At 37.6% G+C, this 22,375-nt stretch overlaps 1 long non-coding RNA gene and 1 pseudogene across 2 annotated transcripts; both read right to left on the bottom strand.

Annotated features, from left to right (window-relative positions):
• Positions 1-7,617: 7,617 nt before the first annotated feature.
• Positions 7,618-14,068, bottom strand: LOC125261493 (annotated as a pseudogene).
• Positions 14,069-19,069: 5,001 nt separating this feature from the next.
• LOC125261494 lies at positions 19,070-21,173 on the bottom strand. Of its 2 annotated transcripts, XR_007183322.1 has the most exons (5): positions 21,116-21,173; positions 20,597-21,020; positions 20,476-20,521; positions 19,374-19,458; positions 19,070-19,261 (listed from the first exon to the last, which is right to left on the bottom strand). It is a non-coding gene; the product is annotated as an uncharacterized LOC125261494 (long non-coding RNA). The 2 variants fall into 2 exon arrangements; XR_007183321.1 differs by having other exon boundaries at positions 19,070-19,458.
• Between the last annotated feature and the right edge of the window lie 1,202 nt (positions 21,174-22,375).

Genomic DNA, 22,375 nt, shown 5'->3' with positions numbered 1-22,375 from the left:
AGAGTAGGTCACGTCAGCAGCTCAACCAATAAGATTAGACTGCCTTCATATCGTAAAAGTATCGCCATCACTCTACGATGCATATTGTAACATTTTTGCATCGCGAAATATCGTACTGCGATAAATCGTTACACCCCTAGTTTGTAACTGTCCGACATCTTTCCCCACCCTGTTTTTGATTGACAGCACATCATAGACAGTAGAGCTCTGCCTGAATGATGGCTTTCAATTTCATATTGTGAAACTATAATGTTCCACCTTTGATTTTTATATCAGTGCACTGCTAGTGTTTACAGCACATATTCTGGGGCTAGTTGTCACACTTTTACTCTGGTGAATATTTCTTATGGCAGGTTTATTTTTAAAAGCCACTTCCTGTACAGAGACACACTTTAATATATAAGTCTTGGCTATAAGTCTGTACAATCAGACTTCATTATACAGTTATCTATTGTTTACAAGATTAAAGTGGATTTTTATCAAGGTGTTTGTCAATAACACCAAATACTACTAGAGAAAAAAAAAAATTGTGCTAATGGTCTTTTGATTTTAAACCATATAGTTTCTGAGACACAGTCCTGTGACAACTAGCCCCAGTCAATCTCCCATAAATCCCCAACACTTAAGATATTTGACAGAATTGTTATAAATTCAAGCTCTTACCAATTTCACCAACACCCGTGACCAGAGACAGCACTACAAATGATCAGGATGAAACCAGTATTGGAGTTTTCACACTGAATGACATGTGATTAACACATTATATTTTAACATGAGCTTTTGACACCTCAACTATAGTGCTGATAAAACAGAAGAAGAGTTTTAGCTGATGACATTAGACTAAAGGCATACAAGTTAAACTGAGAGAAACTTTAAATCAGTCCATAAAGATGCTCATGTAATAATGTTTTCAAACTTGGGAATATCTATATTCAATAAGTTTCATACAGACAGTGATGACAAGGAACCTGATCTTGAGAGAGAGAATATAATATCTTGAATGACTATACTTTAATTTGCATATTCAGCCCAACTATCCTGGAATGGGAACTGATGGAGGCGGGATTGTAAAACACTGGAAGCTATTGCAGTGACAGTGATGTAAAAAACATATTTCATCATCAGCATCACCAACTGTACATTTGATAAACCTCCAATTCATTGATTGATTAATAGCCTCCTGAAAGTTAAACATTGAACTTAAAACACGCTGATGAAGCAGAATTGATTCATCTAAATGTCTAAAAGTTTTTATTATTTTATTTTGCGGCCTTGTTCTTGAATGCATCATGTCATTAAACATGGTCACAAACACAGTTTCCTCTTTATTAAGTGAGAAAACCAAATGTGTGAACATTTGACAGTAGTTTGATCACGTGACCTTCATAAGCGATGGAGAGACACTGCAGGGACGTCACACCAGGAGGAAGAGGAAGTCAGTCCTGTCAGAGTAAAGCTTGAGGCCTTTTATCACATGCCCAATATGGCGGCTCTAGTAATGGAAGCCCCGCCTTCTAAATAAAAGTTACAATTTGGCAATCATCACTGATTTCCATAGAAACAATTCTCAGATGTGCGTTCAGGACCGCATATGTGCATTGGCTGGAAAAACCTGAAATAAATGTTGTTTTAACATTATTTAAGCATCAGAAACAACTGTGAAAAGTGAGCATTGAAATGATCCATGGATGAGTCAACTAAGACTACTAGCATTGAGAACACTAATTTATTGAATGAAAGATGAATTCAAAATGTTCAATGTTAAAAGTATATTTACTAGAACATTTGTATTCCTAAACTTCTTGATCATAAAGAGGTTTACAGTAAGGCTTTAGCCGCCTTACATTGTAATGGACTGGAGCTCACGGTTCACATCGGGAGAAATGGGAACACGGGGGCACCGGGGGCAAAGGGCACTTTCACTTTCGCGATCAAAGTGCATGCCACTGATAAGCATTATGCAGTATTACAGTAGCCCATACACATACCTATTAAACGCTCCTCTCGTGCGTCCTCCCCACTGCGTTGCTGGTCGAGGCAATAATCACTTTTGTTTCGCTTTCAGAGATCTCTTTTATAGATGCCATCAATGCGTTTACCTTTCTAGATGTAATTACCGAAATCAAAACAGTCCATAAACTATAAATCCTCACAAAAACTTCAGTCAATCCAGCTCGCGCATCAACCTGAGAGATCAGCCTCCTGTCAAATTTCTCGGTTTCTGAATGGACGGTTTGGCTTGACTGACAAACGCTAACGTTCGGCCACGATTTATATACCATCGACCTGTCCTAAAACGTTAGGACGCTGTGATCGATTGCTTGGAGATCGCGTGTTTCTCCGTTCGAGAGCGCATTTCCCATTCACATCCGTGACAAAACAGTTGATTATTTACGAACGAAAGCTCACATAAACGTGAAAATGGTCTCATTTGAAAGAAAATATCCTAAGCTAAAAGATGATATAGTTTGACAGATTGAAGTGCGGGGGTCGATTTCTCTCTTTTCAAAACTGCGGGGGTCCTGACCCCCCTGTCCCCCTGTCAACGGCGCCCCTGGTCTACCCTCCCTATCAATCCCATTCAAAATTTGACACGGTCTGACGGCGACGTAAGGGTAGACTGCGCCTTATCCTTCGCCTACTTAGGCTTAGAAGTGGCACGCTTGGCCTCCCATAATACACGGCCTGTCACCGTTCTCGTTCTCGAGTCAAGAACCGGTTGCAACGGTTTTCAGATCATCAGTACACAACCGAGAACCGCTTCTTTCGGACTTGTCCGATTTGAGAACCGGTGAGCTGATGATACTGCGCATGCGTTTAACTTTTCAAGAGAACGAAAAGCATGTTAGTCAAGTTTAGTTGAACATCGGACAGTTTGATAATATAAAACATACTGGAAATATGTTTATGACTTAATTCAAACTACAAATGTTTATTGTGCTTTTCCAAATACACCATAGCAGATTGATAGCATATAATGCTGTACATAATACTGTGCATAATAAACTACATGCCAACATGAACATAATATTTTGTACACAGATCAAAGTAATGTTCAGAAATAGTTCTACAAATTTATTTTTCTATATTAATGTTATTTAAAAAGCAATATAGTGAAAGTTGTGCAGTTGTGCTTTCTTTTTTAAAGATTGGAAACATTTATTTGTTTCATAAATAATCCATGGACAGTTTATTTAATTTCTAAACAAGGTTATATAAAGATAACTACAGCAAGAGCAAACAAGCGACTCCTTTTGAATCGCTCTCGCGGTTCTCGAATCTCAATCTCGTTCTCGAGTAGAATCGGTTGCAACGGTTTTCGGATCATCAGTACACAACCGAGAACCGCTTCTTTCGGACGTGTCCGATTTGAGAACCGGTGAGCTGATGATACTGCGCATGCGTGATTCAGCGTGTGATCTGAAGCTACCGAACAGTAACATCACAGCACCGGTTAACTAGGACAACTGATGCTATGAGAGGACTCGGATGAGGGGCCAATCTGGCGAAACGTAAATTTAATTACAAATAAATCATAATGTAAGAGGATCATGGTTTCTGCTCTGATGAAGACTAATTTATTCACTTTATAACTGTAAAACTTTGTTTGCACATCACTGCCTGTATATGTCATGTGTTTGGATGCTTTAGATGCAAAACTAAATTGTAAGAAACGCTTCAGATTATAATGTTTTAGTTGACTGATGTTATGGTTTGACGGTTTGCAGAAAAGAACCGAACTTCCCATCACTAATTCAGGACAAATAATGATTATGTGAAAACATAACCAACACCACCTGATTATCTTTTCTCTTTGCGCATCTGACTGATATAACTCAGTTAAAACAACCCAAACACAATAAAATATTAAAAAGTCAAGGGTCAAGAGCCCAACTAAAGCAAACACTCATCTCCACGATGGTAGCTTATATATTGTGATTTTCTCCTTTGGTGATTCTGCTTGTTATCATCAGGTGTCTTCAATAATGGTCAATCATCACTCAATTAATCACTTAATTATCTCATTAACTTTAACAGTGCTTCAGTGGGTGGAATAACAAATATGGCAGGACTTTTACTCTCTGACCCCTGGACTTTACACCTCTGCTACTGACCTATAAGGCCCTAAACGGTTTAGCTCATGTGTATTTAACTGATCTTCTATCGCCCTACAATCCATCACGCTCTTTAAGATCACAAAACTCTGAACTTCTGGTTGTTCCTAGGATATCTAAGTCCACTAAAGGAGGGAGAGCGTTTTCACATTTGGCTCCTAAACTCTCTGGAATAAGCTTCCTGATAATGTTCAGGGCTCAGACTCGCTCACCCATTTTACATTCACATAATGAATGTCATGTTTATAACATCCCTGTCAACAATTTGATCTCACAGTGATCTCAGCATGAGTTCCCAGGATAGTCGTGATGTGGTCCCAATGAGATAAAACTGTAACCTTACTGTCCCAGAAATTTCAACAAAAAATCAATGGAAATGACATTGAATCAATGTTACAATGTGATGTTGGTTCATCATTCTTGCACTCTCAGAAAATGAAACACAACTACAACTGACTTAAAGCCACACAGCCTGAAATCAACTGAAGATAAAAGAAGACAATAAATCTCTCAAGATCTCAGCAGAAGATCTTTTTGAGAATTAACAGGTTTAGATGTTGATGTTTTATTGAAAATGTTTGTTCACCGTTATGGTGATCAGTGTTTCCTTTAGTTGGGCAGTTTGACTATTGACTTTTCATGTGAGTTTGTGTTCTTTGTAACAGTGTTTTCTAAATCACATCATTTGTTGCAAAGAAACCAGAAACAAAATGAATTATTCTCCTGAGCAAAAGCGCATAGCTGTTTTTAATAGGTTATATTCACCAACAATGCTTTCTTGCGACAGATCAGACATTCTGAATTTTGACTTTTAAAGTGCAAATTTAAAAAAAAAAAATCTTTAGACTTTCGCCATCAAGAATCAACATATGAATCTCAATAATAGTGATATCCTTCATGCTGCAATGCATGCTGGGAGTCATGAGTAGTATACTATGGTGGCTCCCAGCATGCATTGCGGCATGAAGCTTTTGATTGTCACTATTGTTGAGATTCATATGCTGATTCTTGATGTCTCTTTTTGTCTAAGTGACACAGTTGTTCAAATTGTTTTTTATCTTGTCATGCATTTAAAATCTTTAATAAATTATTAAAATGTTAATTTTTAAAATGTTAATTTTATGCCTATTTTTTATGCATGTCAGTCAGCTCTGAGATCTTCTATGCAAACAAAGTCCTTTGACACATAAACCTCTACAATATCTCCACACGATCTTCTGAGAAAAGATCTTCTGTCTGGTGATACACTGATGTTTGTTCAATCAAATGCTCTGATGAGTGAGAAAGTCCCTCCCCTAAACCACCTGACACTGACTAGACAATACAAAATTAGCAATTCATGTTCAAGACTGTGACGTAACTAAACACTATTGGATATTTATAAAATGAACAAACCCACTGACACGCCTCACCAAAACTTCCTGTTTCAAAAGGAAATACATCAATATACCACAGAAAACTGTTCATTAATCATAATTATATGATCCAAACAGGCCACAAACTTCAGAACAAAATGAAATACTCTTTATAACTAAATTACACAGTGCCTCAAAAGTTGTAATGAAACAGAGACTCACTGTGAATCATGAGCAGAAAGATCAGAGGAAGAGCAGGAGCCATTCTGACCAACATCAGCATCAAATATATCTATAATACAGCATAAATCATCACTCATATACTCATAAACAGTGTCTGTTCATCACTCTAAACAGCTCTCAGTGTTAGTAAGATCTTTGCTCATCTGAAGATTATTAATGCTCAACATCAGTGTGTGTAAATGAACTGATCATTAGATGTTCAGAAGATATTTCTCATGTCAGGAATCATGTGTTATATGAGCTTCATCTATAGAAATAATCATCAGTTTTTATTGAAGTATGAATGTGTTTGTCTTACCGTGTTGAAGCTCATCAGATCAACAGCAACCAAATGACTGATTGTTTTAACTCAAGCACTTCAGCTTTACAGTGAAGGACTTTCTGTGGTTAACACTGTTTTTACACACAGTCACGGTAATATCATTGTTCCTCTCTCAACAAGAGAACATCACTGAACAACTAAAGAAAATTAATGATATCTTATTTAAGTTATTTAAATATATTTAGAGATATTTAGAGAAGAGGATTGTGTAAACAGACATTCTGCTGAATATTTCACTCTTATTATAAAGATTAGTTGATGTTTTTGCCTTTAGAAAAAAAGTAAATTTTTGTCTATCGCCCCCTACTTCAGTGAGTCTGTTTGTTAATATCAGGTGTCTTCACAAATCAATCATCACTTAACCACTTAATTATCTCATTAACTTTAACATTGCTTCTTAAACATGGACTCAAACTCTGAGCATAAGTCATTTTACTCTGGGGTTTTTGCTGTGCAGTGAGTCTGAAGGCCTTGGTTAGCTGTTAATGTGTTTAACTGAAGTGAAACGGTGCAGGAGCAGGTTTGGGCAACCCTAATCTGGACAAACAATAAAGCCGGGTTCAAAATTATGTGATTTTGGCCACAATTTGGTCATCTGAGACATTTTTTTTTAATCCTAAAAGATTGCTCTGACCCTAGGCCAAAGTCTTTGAGTGCTAGTTTGACAAGTTCACAAACAGCCGATTAATGGCCGTTGTGATAAATTATGGCCTCCTATGAAATTCTGAGGTTTGAGGTGCAGTCCTGCAGTGAGTTTTCTTTTTTAAAGAAATGCCATAATAAAAGTTAATGCTAGAGCTTGTTTTTGTTTGCTAGCCACCATTTCCATAAATGCAGCTCACAGTCACTGAACGTGTCACAGATTGATGAAAAACTCCAGTTGAGTCTTCTTGCTTGTTTAATACATCATGACTGGCAGCTGAGATCCTACAGTGTAACAGGCTTACAGTGTTTGTACAGTCTCACAAGAAACAACCGGTGAAAAATCACACAGTGTGAACCTGCTTTGAGATAAAGAAAGATAACATTATACATTTTTCACAGAATACATAACAGTCAAACTAGTATTGAAGGCAGTTTAATTGATTAAATTGAGAAGATCTGCAGGTGGCTTACTGATGGATTGTGATGTTTAGAAAAGCTCTGAGGTCGTGGACTTGAGCTCAAGAGTTGTGTATTTGTCTTCATTGAAATAAGAGAGCTATAGGGACAGAGACAGAAGGACTTACATTATAAAATAAGAGCAGTGACAAATTTATAGCAAATTTTATATATATATATATATATATATATATATGTATATATATATATATATATATATATATATATATATATATATATGTCACTCTACATCATGTGTAACACCACCTGAGGGCGCTGTACATATAGTTTTTTCAGTCTGAAACAGCTGATCGACTGATTTTTCTGCTTCTGTAAAGTTGTTTGTGTCTGGATGATTTACCTGTTTCACTGTGAGATCTTCAGTTTTAACACTCCTTCGTTTCTTTCTGTTATAATGACAGACATTAACAGCTTATAGACAACTGTATTTGAAAATATGAATGTTGTTTGTGGTTCTCACATTATAAACAGTATGACGATGATAATGATGATGGCGAGGATGAAAAATGATCCACATTTCACTGTGATTCCAAAAACTACATGCCAACTGGATCTATGATGCTCTGAAAGAGAGAAACATTGTCAGCTAAGATGAACTGTCCAGACTGAAGAAAGTTATATACAGGTTTCCAAACCTTCACCTGTGACAGTTACAGCGTCTGATCTCTGAGATCCATGTTGATTGTGAGCCTGACAGTAGAAGCGTCCACTCTGTAGTGCACTGAAACTCTGTCCAGATCCAACAGCTGAGCTTTCATTCTCCTTAAACCAGCTGAAGTTCAGAGCAGGAGGGTTTGAATCACTGCTGCAGATCAGAGTCACTGAATCTCCTGACACTATTTCACCAGATCCAGTTATCAACACTGAGACGTTCCTGGGTGGATCTAATAACAGATAGATAAATAAATAAATAAATAAACAAATATTTATTAGACAATTTTGAATTTATATGTGAACAATGTGCAGATGATCATTAACTCACACATGACGTTTAAAGTCACATTATCAGAGTATTTCTCTCCATGTTCATTGATGGATCTGCACTTGTATTCTCCACTGTCATCAGAGCTGATCTTTGAGATGTTGAAGATTCTTCCAGATCCTACAAACGTTCCTCCTTTAAACCAGCTGATTTCTGCAGGTGGGTTTGAATCACTGCTGCGGATCAGAGTCACTGAATCTCCTGACACTATTTCACCAGATGGACTGATGGACACTGAGACACTCTTTGGAGGATCTAACACAGAAAAATACAAAAACACTAACAATCAAAGTAAATTTGACATTACAGACTAGGTAGTATTTACAGACTGTTACAGGTAGTTGCAAGCAAGAGAGGATGCAGGAACGAACTTCCACGGCGGGTCAGGTGCCTCGTGGATCCACAACGGGTCAGGAGCCGTGGGACAGCACGGCGGGTCAGGTGCCTCGTGAATCCAAATTTCTTTGGGAGGTTCAGGGCTCGTGGGCTGGAGCAGAGTCTGGAGCTGATTCCCTCGAGGGGAAGTGCTTAGGGAAGTTCACGGGTGCATGTCTAAAAGTGGAGTGGAATGCAGCCATAGACTTCCTTCTGTAAATGTTAGAAAGTCTGGAAAATATTTCCATTTTGCTCTCAGGAGTGGATGATATTTATGCAAGCAGAAACTTCCGTGAACGAGGCGGAGCTCAATTGAATAGGAGTACAATAAAATATACATTTTGCTAAAATTGTTGAATATTTGTTCTTGTTGTTGGTGAACATAAATATGCCATATGTAGAATTTTGAACCTACAGCTAAGTGTATTTTTATGATGGCAGTAACTGTAAAGTGACTATTGTAGGGTAAACAAAATAACCTAATAATTACTCTGTGCTTTTGCTTTTATTTATTTTCATTTTTAGTTTAGTGAATTTAACTTCTGCTTTATAAAGCATTATTTTGTTTTAGATTGTAATGTTACAATGTTAGAATGTAGGCCTAATGTGATTTGACCCCTTTTCTGCACAAAATAGCTATCCGCTTGTTAAGTCGCGACATAAGGAACGCCGTTTCTGGGTCCAAGCCTAAATTCGTTTCACTTGCAAATGCCATCGGCGGCAGTTTATTTATTCATATTAAACATCAAACATTTTAAAAAGTAAAAGCTGCTGTCCGCAGTTTTTCCTCTTTGTCGCCATCTCTGTTTGAAACATGTGATTGCAGTTATATGTGGAACAGTTATCTGTACGTGCGTTGTGCCTCGGCACAGCTCGTCAGCGCGGATGAATCTTATGCTTGCTGTCAGTCACCGCACCAGTGTGGATACTGAACTTCAGAATCACAGATTCTACTTCTTGAAAGTATGACCAATATAAGAATTTTCACTGGAAAATATCATCTGAACAAGTAAGTAACATTTCTGCCACTTTTGTTTTGACCAACTGAGGAAAAAAGCATTAGGCCTACAATAAATCGTGCTGCCAATGATGATTAAATCTAACGATCGCTTAGCTCTGATCACACCAAACCGTGCAAATTATTATTACTGTTATATTGTTCTCAAATTGTTATTGTTAACAACATCAGCACTGCGTGACTGTGTATTTAGTGTGTATTAGCGTTACCTGTAGATTTCAATTTCTGTAGCCACTCCAGTCCAAAGTCTTTTGCTTTTTGTCTACGGCTGAATCTCCAGTTGTCACTGATGATTGTCATTTGGACCTTTCTGGATTACAATCCACCATCAAAATGATAAGTTTAATTTTTTCAGCTGCTGTGAGAAAAAGCTATAAATGTGCCGCTACCGGCAGCTTCCTCACATGATAAAACCAACTAGCCTGGACGGGACTCCTTCCTTTGTTTACGGACGTGACGTAATGACGCACAGAGGAACTGCTGCATGCTTGAATTTCCCGTGGAAATCCGCCATGTCGCTCTTATTATAAAACATTATTAAAAGCTTACCGTTGTGAATCGAGACAAGATAATTAGATAGTTTTGAACACTGGCTGGTTATGTAATTGTTCAAAAGTTGATTTTGGATCATTTTTAACCAAAAAAAGTTGCGGACTGCAGCTTTAAATATTTTAAATACTTACAGTCTACACAACAGTCTCCATGCTCACAGCGTCACAGACATTAATATTTTAACGATTTATAAAAGATGAATCACTGTCTGGCCATCTGGAATATTGGTATGGAGATAAAGGTTATAATTATAATGTTTTGTAGTGTTACACCACACTGTGTGTGTATATTAGCACCATTTGTTGTTTTCTTGTGGTATGAGATAGAGCGTTTGGACCCGGAAGCGCTGCCGCGTGACGTCAGACTTAACCGAATAGCATATACAGTTGTGGCCAGAATTATTAGCCCCCTTCATAAATATGATCAAAGATGACTCTAAAAATAAATCTGCATTGTTTATCCTTTTGATCTTTAATTCATAAAATTAGCAAAAATCTAACCTTTCATTGAAGGAAAAGAATCAAAAGTGGGGGGAAAATAACATTAAGAAATAAATGTTTTTCTCCAAAACATGTTGCCCACAATTATTAGCACCCCTAGAATTTTTTTATGAGTAAAATATCTTTGAAGTATATTCCCATTCATATTTACATTTTTTTAGCTCACCGGGGTGATCATGAACATGAAATTGTCCAGCCATGACTTCCTGTTCCACAGGAGTATAAACAAGAGGAAACACAAAGGCCAAATTCCCTTAATCATTCATCACAATGAGAAAAAACAAAGAATATAGTTCTGATGTGCAGCAAAACATTGTTGAGCTTCACAAAATAGAAAGTGGCTGGAAGAGGACCTGTGTCTAAATCATCCTAATGCGCGGTGAGGAGGAGAGTTTGAGTGGCCAAAGACTCTCCAAGGATCACAGCTGGAGAATTGCAGAGATTAGTTGAGTCTTGAATCTCAGAAAGCCTAAAAAAAATTATCAAAAGCACCTACATCACCACAAGATGTTCGGGAGGGTTTCAAGAAAAATCCTCTGCTCTCATCCAGAAACAATCTCCAGCATATTCAGTTGTTAGACATGACTGGATCTTCAAACGGGACGAGCTTCTGTGGTCAGATGAAACTAAAACAAGAGCTTCTTGACAGCAAACCCACCAGATGGATTTGGTGCACACATGGATAAAAAGTGCCCCATGCCCACGGTTAAATATAATGCTGGATCTTTAATGTTGTGGGCCTATTTTTTTGCTGGAGGTCCTGGACATCTTGTTCAGATACATGGTATCATGGATTCTATCAAATACCAACAGATAAAAAATCAAAACCTGACCACTTCTGCTAGAAATTTTATAATGGGCTGTGGTTGGATCATCCGTCGGGACAATGATCCAAAACAAGCATCAAAACCAGCACAAAAATGTGTCACTGAGCACAAAATGAAGCTTCTGCCATGCCCATCTCAGTCCCCTGACCTGAACCCTAAAGAAAATGAATGGAGTGAACTGAAGAGAAGAAGCACCAGCATGGAGCTGGAAGGATCTGGAGAGATTATGCATGAAGGAATGATCTCTGATCTCTTGTCAGGTGTTCTCCAAACTCATCAGGCATTATAGAAGAAGACTCAGAGCTGTTCTCTTGGCAAAAGGAGGTTGCAAAAAGCATTGAATAAAAGGGTGCTAATAATTGTGGGCAACGTGTTTTGGAGAAAAACATTTATTTCATAATGTGATTTCCTGCCCACTTTCAATTCTTTTCCTTCAATGAAAGGTTAGATTTTTGCTAATTTAATAAATTAAAGATCAAAAGGATAAACAATGCAGATTTATTTTTAGAGTCATCTTTGATCATATTTATGAAGGGGGCTAATAATTCTGGCCACAGCTGTAGACTACACGGTTACATTGTTTGTTTTCATAGCCTTCAATATGAACATTGTTTGTAGGACAATATTGGGCAGGATGTGAAATAACATGTTTTAAATAAATAAAGATTTGTTTCATTCAAATAGAAAAATGTACAAAATACTGAGACTATACATCACCATTCAGCCCAAAAATACAGAGATATGATATTTTTTTTGGGCCATATCATCCAGCCCTACATTATGGCATACTTTAAATGCTGAACTTCCCATTCAGCTAAACAGTAATGATATATTCTTAATTATATCACTTGTTATTAAATTAACAATTACATTCAGTCCTGTATTTCTAATTCGGTTTGTTGTACTGTAAAAATTACATTAAATGTCCGGTAAGATCTTTTTCCCTGTATATAGTACGGGAAATAACCTATTAGCAAATTTTTTTGTAACATTTTTACAATATTTTACAGTTACAATTACACTCATATATAAATTTATTTAGTTTATATGGATTTTTAATATTTCTGAAATGCTGCATTTGTAAAGGTCTTTACAACATTTGTATTAACATGTCATTGTATTACTTATCATACTCACACGTGACATTGAGCTGAACAGCAGGAGAGATGTGATTGTGTCCGTGTACAGCACAGCTATATCTGCCTGCATCCTCTCTTCTGACTGACTGCAGCAGGAGTTCATTGTTTCTGTCTCTTCTCTCAGTTAATGGCTGTGAGTTTCTGTACCAGATGAATGTTGCTCTGTCAGTCAGAGTGCAGCTGCTTTTACATGTCAGACGGACTGAATCTCCCTCTGTCACTCTCTCAGGAGACTCCACCTGAAGATCTGAACACAACACACACATTATATCTAGTGCTGCTGTCATACACTGATTATTATTCAACATAATGCACAGAAGAAGAGAGAAACCTCATGAAAGTCACCTGTGACATTAAGAGTCACTCCTGTTTTACCAATCCATTTGTCTTCATTAGTGATGAATCTGAAATAGTACTTGTGTGAATCGTTCAGTGTCACATGACTCAGTCTGATGGTGCAGTTCTGCTGTTTATCTCCCAGATACTGAAGCCTCTGACTGTATTCAGGGTCCTCAGACAGATCTAGAAACGCTTCTGTTTAATTTTTATCTTTTCTTTTGGTCCAGAACACTTCCATGATCTGATGTCCAGTAGGGTATGTATAAGTGCAGCTCATTATCACTGATGAGTCCTTTAGTGCACAGATGTGTGAAGGACTGTAACTCACACCCCAATAAGCACTAGAAACCCCTGAAACACAGAATTCATCAAGATAAACGTGTTGTTTTATCAGTTACACCGGACCATGTCAGAGTTCATAATAGTGTTTTTTCCGTGACCCAGTTTCCTAGTGTGTCTGATTATTGATTACATTCACCTGTTCAGTTAATTATCCTATCTGTTCTCCTTATTTAAGTCCAGTGTTTCCTGTGTTCTTGGTCTGGTGTCGTCTTTATTATGTGGATGTTTTTGCCTGTGTTCCTTCATTTCTCTTGTGTGGATTTATTAAAGTGGACATATTCCTGAACTCTTCCTGTTAGCAGCCACCCGTCACACATTGTAAACTCGGGAAATCATGTGAATACTTTTATTACATGAAAATGACACATCATATGTATAACAGCAATCTTCCCAAAACCTAATGATTGTGATAAATGATTTCAGTTCTTCATGATCTTTGATGGAAGACGTTGCAGAAATAAACTCAGAGACAAACAGTGAAACCAGAGTAAAGAAATCAGACACAAACAACTTGCAGCACTATAAAATATTCAAACACATGACAATTAAGACAATAAAAAAAAATCAAAGCTAGTTTTATTAAGGATCCAAAAGTAAAAAAGGTGAGCAGAGGTGATGAAGAAGAGCAGAAATGAGATATTTGCCATAATGGATGCTGCACAAAATAATTCTTTGAAAACAATATGAGTAATTTTACTTTGATCAGTGAATATACTGTAGAGTGAAGTGTTGCTGTAACATCAGAGACTCACTGTGAATCATGAGCAGAAAGATCAGAGGAAGAGGAGGAGTCATTCTGACTGACATCACCATAGCAACACCTACAACAACCAATAAACATCAGTTACTGCACCTACAATATTATGATGTAAACATCTCTCTCTACATATTTAAACGGATCATAACATACTATTTTTCATTTAATTCCAATCCAAGTATGTTTAATTTTAACAAAATCAAGTTAGAAGACCTTTTTTTCAATAAGAAGGTACAGTATCTGTTCTCTCTCTCTCTCTCTCTCTCTCTCTCATTAAATGAGTGATTCACAATTTGTCATCAACTATTACTCTGCTATTAGTATTGAGGAGGTTTCTCATAATCAAATGTCATGGATCACTATAGACTCCAAATCACAATATTGCCTACAGCTCAATAAAACAAGCAACAAGAACAAGAAAAAAGCAATTAAATAATGACATTTTCCAGTGTTTTACAAAAGTAATGTGACTGAATGAGGTAAAAACAGAGAAATATGTAATAGTTTTACCGTGTTTCAGTGAGTCTCTTGTCCATCAGATGTGAAATGATGAAAACAGAGACTAAAACATGTTTGCTCTGCAGAGGAGGCAGGACGTCAGAGAAGTTTCCTGCTTAACTATAAATGTTTACCTGCTTCTGTTTCAGCCTTTCTTTGCCTCTTTCTGCATCAAGACTAGCAGATCAGTATGAAACCTGATCCCTTTATAAAAACCTTTATAAAAAAAAATAAATAAAAAAAACTGGGAACAACTGGGAAATTCTGGAACAATTACGCAATAGTGGTGAGAACAATTTAACACTATAAACCCCAACCAGAATTCAGTAACTTTAGAAAGTGTGAATTTGCTGCATACGCAATGAAATCCACTGAAAACAATTAAACAATATTACTTTGATCACAGCAAAGTGTTTTTGTGTAGCAACATGAGTGACTCAAAATGAATCTGATATGAGTTTGAAGCTCTTAAAACATAAATGATTTATGAAGCGAATCACAACTGCAACAAAACTGTAGAAAACTAAAAGTCATAAAATAAAATGGTATGCCTTAGCTGTTTTTAGCATCTTACACATCTTCAGGTTATCATAACAATTTTTTAAAAAAATATATAATATCCCAACAATTCTCTGACAATTCTACTTTTTCCCTCTTCATGTTTAGGTTGACCAGATGTCCCAAAAATGTCCATGTTTAACAGCAAGTTCAAAACATCCTGCAAATATACAGTACTGCAAAAGCCTGCTGAGTGATTACACTGTAAAAAATAATCCAGTGGCTTAGTAAATTTCACAAAAATAAAGAGCTATATTAACTTAATAAAATCTTTTGAAATCATTTAAGTGATATTTTGAGTGGGTCAGGTTAAAAAAAAAAAATTAAAAATCCAACAGTTAATTTCTCTAAAATTTACATATATTATTTAACTTTATTTAATGAAAATAAATAAGTATTTAACTAACTAATTATATTTTTAATATACCCTCAATATTTCTGGTGAATTCTAATAGAAATATTTGATAATTATTTACTTGTACTGATCTGTTTTAGAAACTAAAATTATTAAGTATTTCCTACCAATTTTCCTAAATAAAGTTCCAGCTTAATAAACGACAGTTTAAATAAATTGAGTAAATTTCGCGGCTAAAGTGATCACGTGTGCAGCTCCGCAGAAAACAAAGACAATCTGCTTTCCTCAGCAACGACGTCGACCATACTCCTTGCAAATCCTGGTAAGTAACGTTAGTCAGCTAATCCTACTTACGTTTGTAACACTTTATTAAAAAGTTAATAATTATTAAGCATTTCCTAACAATTGTCTTTGTATTTTACATCATCTTAAACAAGTTTCGCGGCTTAATCGAAGCCACCTGAAGGACCTCAGCAACGGCAAGGCCCGCACTCCTCGCATATCCTAGTAAGTTACGTTATGTAATTTAGCCAGCTAATACTACTTATGTTTGTAATACTTAATTCAGAAGTTAATTATTAAGGATTTCCTAACAATTGTGTTTGTATTTTGCGTCATCTTAAAAAATTTAACAAATTTCGCGGCTCAAGCAAGAGGCACCTGTCACGGAAGGACTGCTTTCCTCAGCAACGACATGAACAGCATTACTCGCATATCCTGTAAGTAGTCATTTTATAACTATGTATATTTGCAATACTTTATTCAAAAGTTGACTTAACGTTGACCGTGTGTACGTGTACACAACAGTGTAGTTTTCTAAGTAAGTTACGTTACTGGCACAGCCATATGTATGTTAGCTAGTAAGTTACCAGTTGTTGATGATGTTGTGTTTTTTTTTTTTTTGTTTGTTTGTTTTTGGAGTGGGTTAACGTTAGTACTAAAGGCCACGTACAAACTGTAAGTTTCAGGAGTGACAACCGCATTTTAACACGACTCACTCTCGAAACTGCGATGATTGACAGCTTCGAAACCATAGTGACGTTCTGGCGTCTCTCATGTTTGGTATCCGTTATCGTGACCAAAGTAATATTAAAGTGACAAAACACACATTATTTTCAGCAATTTAAACACACTAACACTGTCGACGGATGCGTCGTGTTTTATGCATGGACAGCCTGTTTCACACAGCGCGCGCTCTTTCTGTGTTGCCATGGTCACTCACTATAAGTGTTTTTGGGCTTGTTGTTTAAGCTCGTCTCATAAAGCAAACGGGTTTATGGAGTTATTAAAGTGAGCAAACATGAATCGCGATTTTCAGCATAAAGCATTTGGATAGGCTTGTGCTTTCCCTGTGATTCGCCGCGCATACACTAGAGACACACGTTACCGGTGCACGTAAACGTCATTAACAACTAGTTGTTCAGTTCGGTTCCGTACACACTGGAACCGTCATGCTAGCACTAGTACTGTTTGAGCTACAGGAAAGCTATCTTTTGTACAATCAAGTAAACGATATTCAGAGATTTTATTACTTTAATAAAGTTAAATATTACTGTAATATTTACTAAGCCACAGAATTATTTAGAGGGTTAAGGGTTGAGTGTGAGGGTTAATGCAATGCATATTTTTTTTCAAGTAGTGCAATTAAACAAGCTTTTTTTTCAAAACCATTTGTCATTTTACTTCCATATTAAACATGTTTATTTAAAAAAGAAATTGGTTGAAATAATGCGGACCTCAATAAAAGCATATAGCATTGATTTACATCATTGAAGCTCGCAGTTGGTCTCTTTTCATTTTTCTTTTAGGTTTATTGTTAAAAATAAATTTCCCTATGTAGAAAATTAACCTGTCCTCTTGTTAAGAAGAATGTTGTTAATTTTTGCAACTCCTCCCCCAGTAAACTTTGTTTGAGATTTTACCTGTCATATGGTCCAACAGGATGTTTGCTTCTTCAGGTGCTATTTGTTTTATGTATTTGTCACTTTCTTCTAACATTCAGGTTTGAATGTTAGCTCTAACCAGTTATCTTTACAATTTGCCTGTAGGATTCAGCTGATCTACCCGCCTTTGTACAAGCGGAGTTGGCAGAGGAGGTCATAAAAATCTACATCCTTCAGGACAATGATGGGGCAGTCAGCGATGTAGGAGTTGTGATTGAGCCCATCACTGTCCTCCGCAATCTTGGGAATCTCAGCAGAGCCTGCTGCTATCTTTTGGGACTCACGTACGCATTGGATTTGAGATATCCCAAGACCCACAAATACTCACTTGAGGTGTTCCAAAAACTGTTTCTTGACCTGGATCCTTCAAGACTCTCTGTTAAGGTTCAGAGGTTAAAATATCTTCTTGCATAGTTGCTGTACAAGATCATCCCACAGAATGGGCATTCCTGATGGAAGTGTTTCTATTATCTGTTTAATTCTGTTGAAGGGATAGTTCACCCAAAAATGAAAATGTTGTCATGATGTACTCGCCCTCAAGTTGTCCCAAACCTGTACGAGTTTCTTTCTCCTGTTGAACACAAAAGATATTTTAAAGAATGTTGGTTAACAGACAGTTGAAGGTTGTCATTGACTTCCATGGTAGGAATACAAACGTGTACGAAAAGTCAATTTCTTTCTTCTGTTGAACACAAAAGATATTTTAAAGAATGTTGGTTAACAGACAGTTGAAGGTTGCCATTGACTTTTCATAGTATTCCTACCATGGAAGTCAATGACAACCTTCAACTGTCTGTTAACCAACATTCTTTAAAATATCTTTTGTGTTCAACAGGAGAAAGAAACTCGTACAGGTTTGGGACAACTTGAGGGCGAGTACATCATGACAACATTTTCATTTTTGGGTGAACTATCCCTTTAATATTGATGTAAGTGTTGCTTTTATGGTTTAATGTTGAGTGTGACTGCAAATGGCTGGTATGCACCAGGAACAAAGTAAGATGTCATTTCTCTTACGGCTATTCGTATTTTGCATGCAATCTACTTGAATATTAAGATGGATGAAATGTTTCATAAGGTTTAGTCATTTCTCTTATGGCTACTTTACATTTTTGAATTTTGAAAACTTAACTCGGCGTCACGGCGTGAGAATTGTTTCTAATGCCAATATTGAAGACGTTTGTTTGGCTGTAGGAGACGTAGTGGGTCACGAAAATATCGTATCAGCTTCTCGTATGAATAATGCGTTTGTGCTTTTTTTTGGCACCATTGAAAAGGCAAACAAAATCGTGCAAAATGGTGTTGTAATTAAGGGCTCGCTCACCCCAGTGTTTCCTTTGAGTACTCCCGCCAAGACAATTATACTTTCAAACGTCCCCCCTTTTGTGAAAGATGAGATTATCGTGCAGGAATTGTCACGATATGGAAAAATTGTTTTGTTTCCCCCATCAAAAAAATTCCGCTTGGATGTAAGTCGCCTTTAGTTAAACATCTCGTGTCTTTTAGGAGACAGGTGTTTATGATTTTGAAAAATGGCAAAGATGAACTTGACCTGGTTTTTAAATTCAAAATAGATGGCTTTGACTATGCTATCTTTGCATCATCTGATACAACAATCAAATGTTTTGGTTGCGGAAAAATCTGGCATCTCATTCGTAGTTGCCCTGATAAAGGAAGTAAAAACGCAGAGCAGATTGATGCAGATGAAGAGAGCGCTGTCGCCGAAACTAGCCACCATTTCCATAAATGCAGCTCACAGTCACTGAACGTGTCACAGATTGATGAAAAACTCCAGTTGAGTCTTCTTGCTTGTTTAATACATCATGACTGGCAGCTGAGATCCTACAGTGTAACAGGCTTACAGTGTTTGTACAGTCTCACAAGAAACAACCGGTGAAAAATCACACAGTGTGAACCTGCTTTGAGATAAAGAAAGATAACATTATACATTTTTCACAGAATACATAACAGTCAAACTAGTATTGAAGGCAGTTTAATTGATTAAATTGAGAAGATCTGCAGGTGGCTTACTGATGGATTGTGATGTTTAGAAAAGCTCTGAGGTCGTGGACTTGAGCTCAAGAGTTGTGTATTTGTCTTCATTGAAATAAAAGAGCTATAGGGACAGAGACAGAAGGACTTACATTATAAAATAAGAGCAGTGACAAATTTATAGCAAATTTTATTATATATATATATATATATATGTCAAAATGTGAAAGACTTTGGCCTAGGGTCAGAGCAATCTTTTAGGATTCAAAAAATTTGTCTCAGATGACCAAATTTTGGCCACAATCACATAATTTTGAACCCGGCTTTATTGTTTGTCCAGATTAGGGTTGCCCAAACCTGCTCCTGCACCGTTTCACTTCAATTAAACACACATTAACAGCTAACCAAGGCCTTCAGACTCACTGCACAGCAAAAACCCCAGAGTAAAATGACTTATGCTCAGTGTTTGAGTCCATGTTTAAGAAGCAGTGTTAAAGTTAATGAGATAATTAAGTGGTTAAGTGATGATTGATTTGTGAAGTCACCTGATATTAACAAACAGACTCACTGAAGGAATATATATATATATATATATATATATATATATATTAGGGCTGGGCGATATATCGCATGTGATTGTCATGCGCATTTCGTCAGTAAAGCCGGTTCCCTGATTACCGCTAAATCGCCATCACCTGCTTTCAAATGGATCGGCATTTAATAGACAGAGCCGTAGTTTACTAACAAGCCACGCAATATCGCGTTCATTATCGAAGGCGATTCATCTGCGATATGAACGCGATATTGCGTGGCTTTTCAGTGAACTACGGCTCTGTCTATTAAATGCCGCTCCATTTGAAAGCAGGTGATGGCGATTTAGCGGTAATCAGGGAACCGGCTTTACTGACGAAATGCGCGTGCGTGACAATCGCATGCGATATATCGCCCAGCCCTAAAATATATATATATATATATATATATATATATATATATATATATATATATATATATGTCACTCTCTACATCATGTGTAACACCACCTGAGGGCGCTGTACATATATTTGTTTCAGTCTGAAACAGATAACAGCTGATCGATTGATTTTTTTGCTTCTGTAAAGTTGTTTGTGTCTGGATGATTTACCTGTTTCACTGTGAGATCTTCAGTTTTAACACTCCTTCGTTTCTTTCTGTTATAATGACAGACATTAAAAGCTTATAGACAACTGTATTTGAAAATATTGAATGTTGTTTGTGGTTCTCACATTATAAACAGTATGACGATGATAATGATGATGGCGAGGATGAAAAATGATCCACATTTCACTGTGATTCCAAAAACTACATGCCAACTGGATCTATGATGCTCTGAAAGAGAGAAACATTGTCAGCTAAGATGAACTGTCCAGACTGAAGAAAGTTATATACAGGTTTCCAAACCTTCACCTGTGACAGTTACAGCGTCTGATCTCTGAGATCCATGTTGATTGTGAGCCTGACAGTAGAAGCGTCCACTCTGTAGTGCACTGAAACTCTGTCCAGATCCAACAGCTGAGCTTTCATTCTCCTTAAACCAGCTGAAGTTCAGAGCAGGAGGGTTTGAATCACTGCTGCAGATCAGAGTCACTGAATCTCCTGACACTATTTCACCAGATCCAGTTATCAACACTGAGACGTTCCTGGGTGGATCTAATAACAGACAAAAGAAACTCTGTATTCATGTTTTAAATAGTTAAACCAATATTTTGTTTGTTACCACAGTGAATGAAACTTCATTAACTCACACATGACATTTAAAGTCACATTATCAGAGTATTTCTCTCCATGTTCATTGATGGATCTGCACTTGTATTCTCCACTGTCATCAGAGCTGATCTTTGAGATGCTGTAGATTCTTCCAGATCCTACAAACGTTCCTCCTTTAAACCAGCTGAAGTTCAGAGCAGGAGGGTTTGAATCACTGCTGCAGATCAGAGTCACTGAATCTCCTGACACTGTTTCACCAGATCCAGTTATCAACACTGAGACGTTCCTGGGTGGATCTAATAACAGACAAAAGAAATGTACTCGGTTACTAACGTAACCTCGGATCCCTGAGATACGGAACGAGTACTGCGTATGGGGAAAAGTCTCCCTTTTTCCCCGTCACTGAAACCTTTTTCAATAACGCAGTGTAAATGCATCGTCATTGGTTCACTCATGAGAAGTTGTTGAACCAATGGCAGCGCGGTATAGCTGCGCGGCCTATGGCGACAAAGCGTGCGAATATTCCCGCCGAAAGGGGCGGGGTTTAGTGCTATATAAGCGGGCGTTTCGCCATAGGATTTCAGGCCAATCGACTGAAGAGACGACCTTGAAGCCACAGCCTCGTGGCACGGCAAGTAACGCAGTACTCGTTCCGAATCTCAGGGAACCGAGGTTACGTTAGTAACCGAGTACGTTCCCTTTCGATACTTCACTCGTACTGCGTATTGGGAACGAATTCAACCGCGCCGTGCCACGGCAGGGAACGACTGGACATGTTTGGGACGCCTAGGGGGGTCCACGAAACTAATGAGAAGGCCGAAGCCGTCGAACCCATAGTTACACTACAAGAGGAGATTACTCCTGAACCGGTTTGAGGCGGGGCTCGAAGAGGCCGCTGCATCACACCGATAGGACCCGAGCTTGTAAAGTCGGAACGTCCAACTGGTAAAATCTGACAAAGGTGGACGGCGAGGACCAGCCGGCCGCCTCACAGATGTCTTTGATAGAAACTCCACTGGACCAGGCCCATGAAGAGGCCATACTCCTAGTGGAGTGAGCTCTAACTCCTATGGGGCATTCTGAACCCATGGAGGAGTAACAAAGAGCTATGGCGTCAACAATCCAACGCGAGAGGCATTGCTTTGAGACCAGAGACCCTTTGGTGCGGCCGCCAAAGCAAACAAAGAGCTGATCTGATAGCCGAAAGGGCTGTGATCGCTCTACATAAGTTCTCAATGCCCTAACAGGGCAGAGCAACTCCAGCTCTTGCTCTTCTGACGAGACAGGGAGCGCAGAGA

Source organism: Megalobrama amblycephala, unplaced genomic scaffold (genome assembly GCF_018812025.1).
Source record: "Megalobrama amblycephala isolate DHTTF-2021 unplaced genomic scaffold, ASM1881202v1 scaffold418, whole genome shotgun sequence".
In the NCBI taxonomy this organism is placed as follows: domain Eukaryota; kingdom Metazoa; phylum Chordata; class Actinopteri; order Cypriniformes; family Xenocyprididae; genus Megalobrama; species Megalobrama amblycephala.
The sequence above is the reverse complement of the archived record's forward strand: the minus strand, read 5'-3'. Positions and strand labels throughout refer to the sequence as shown.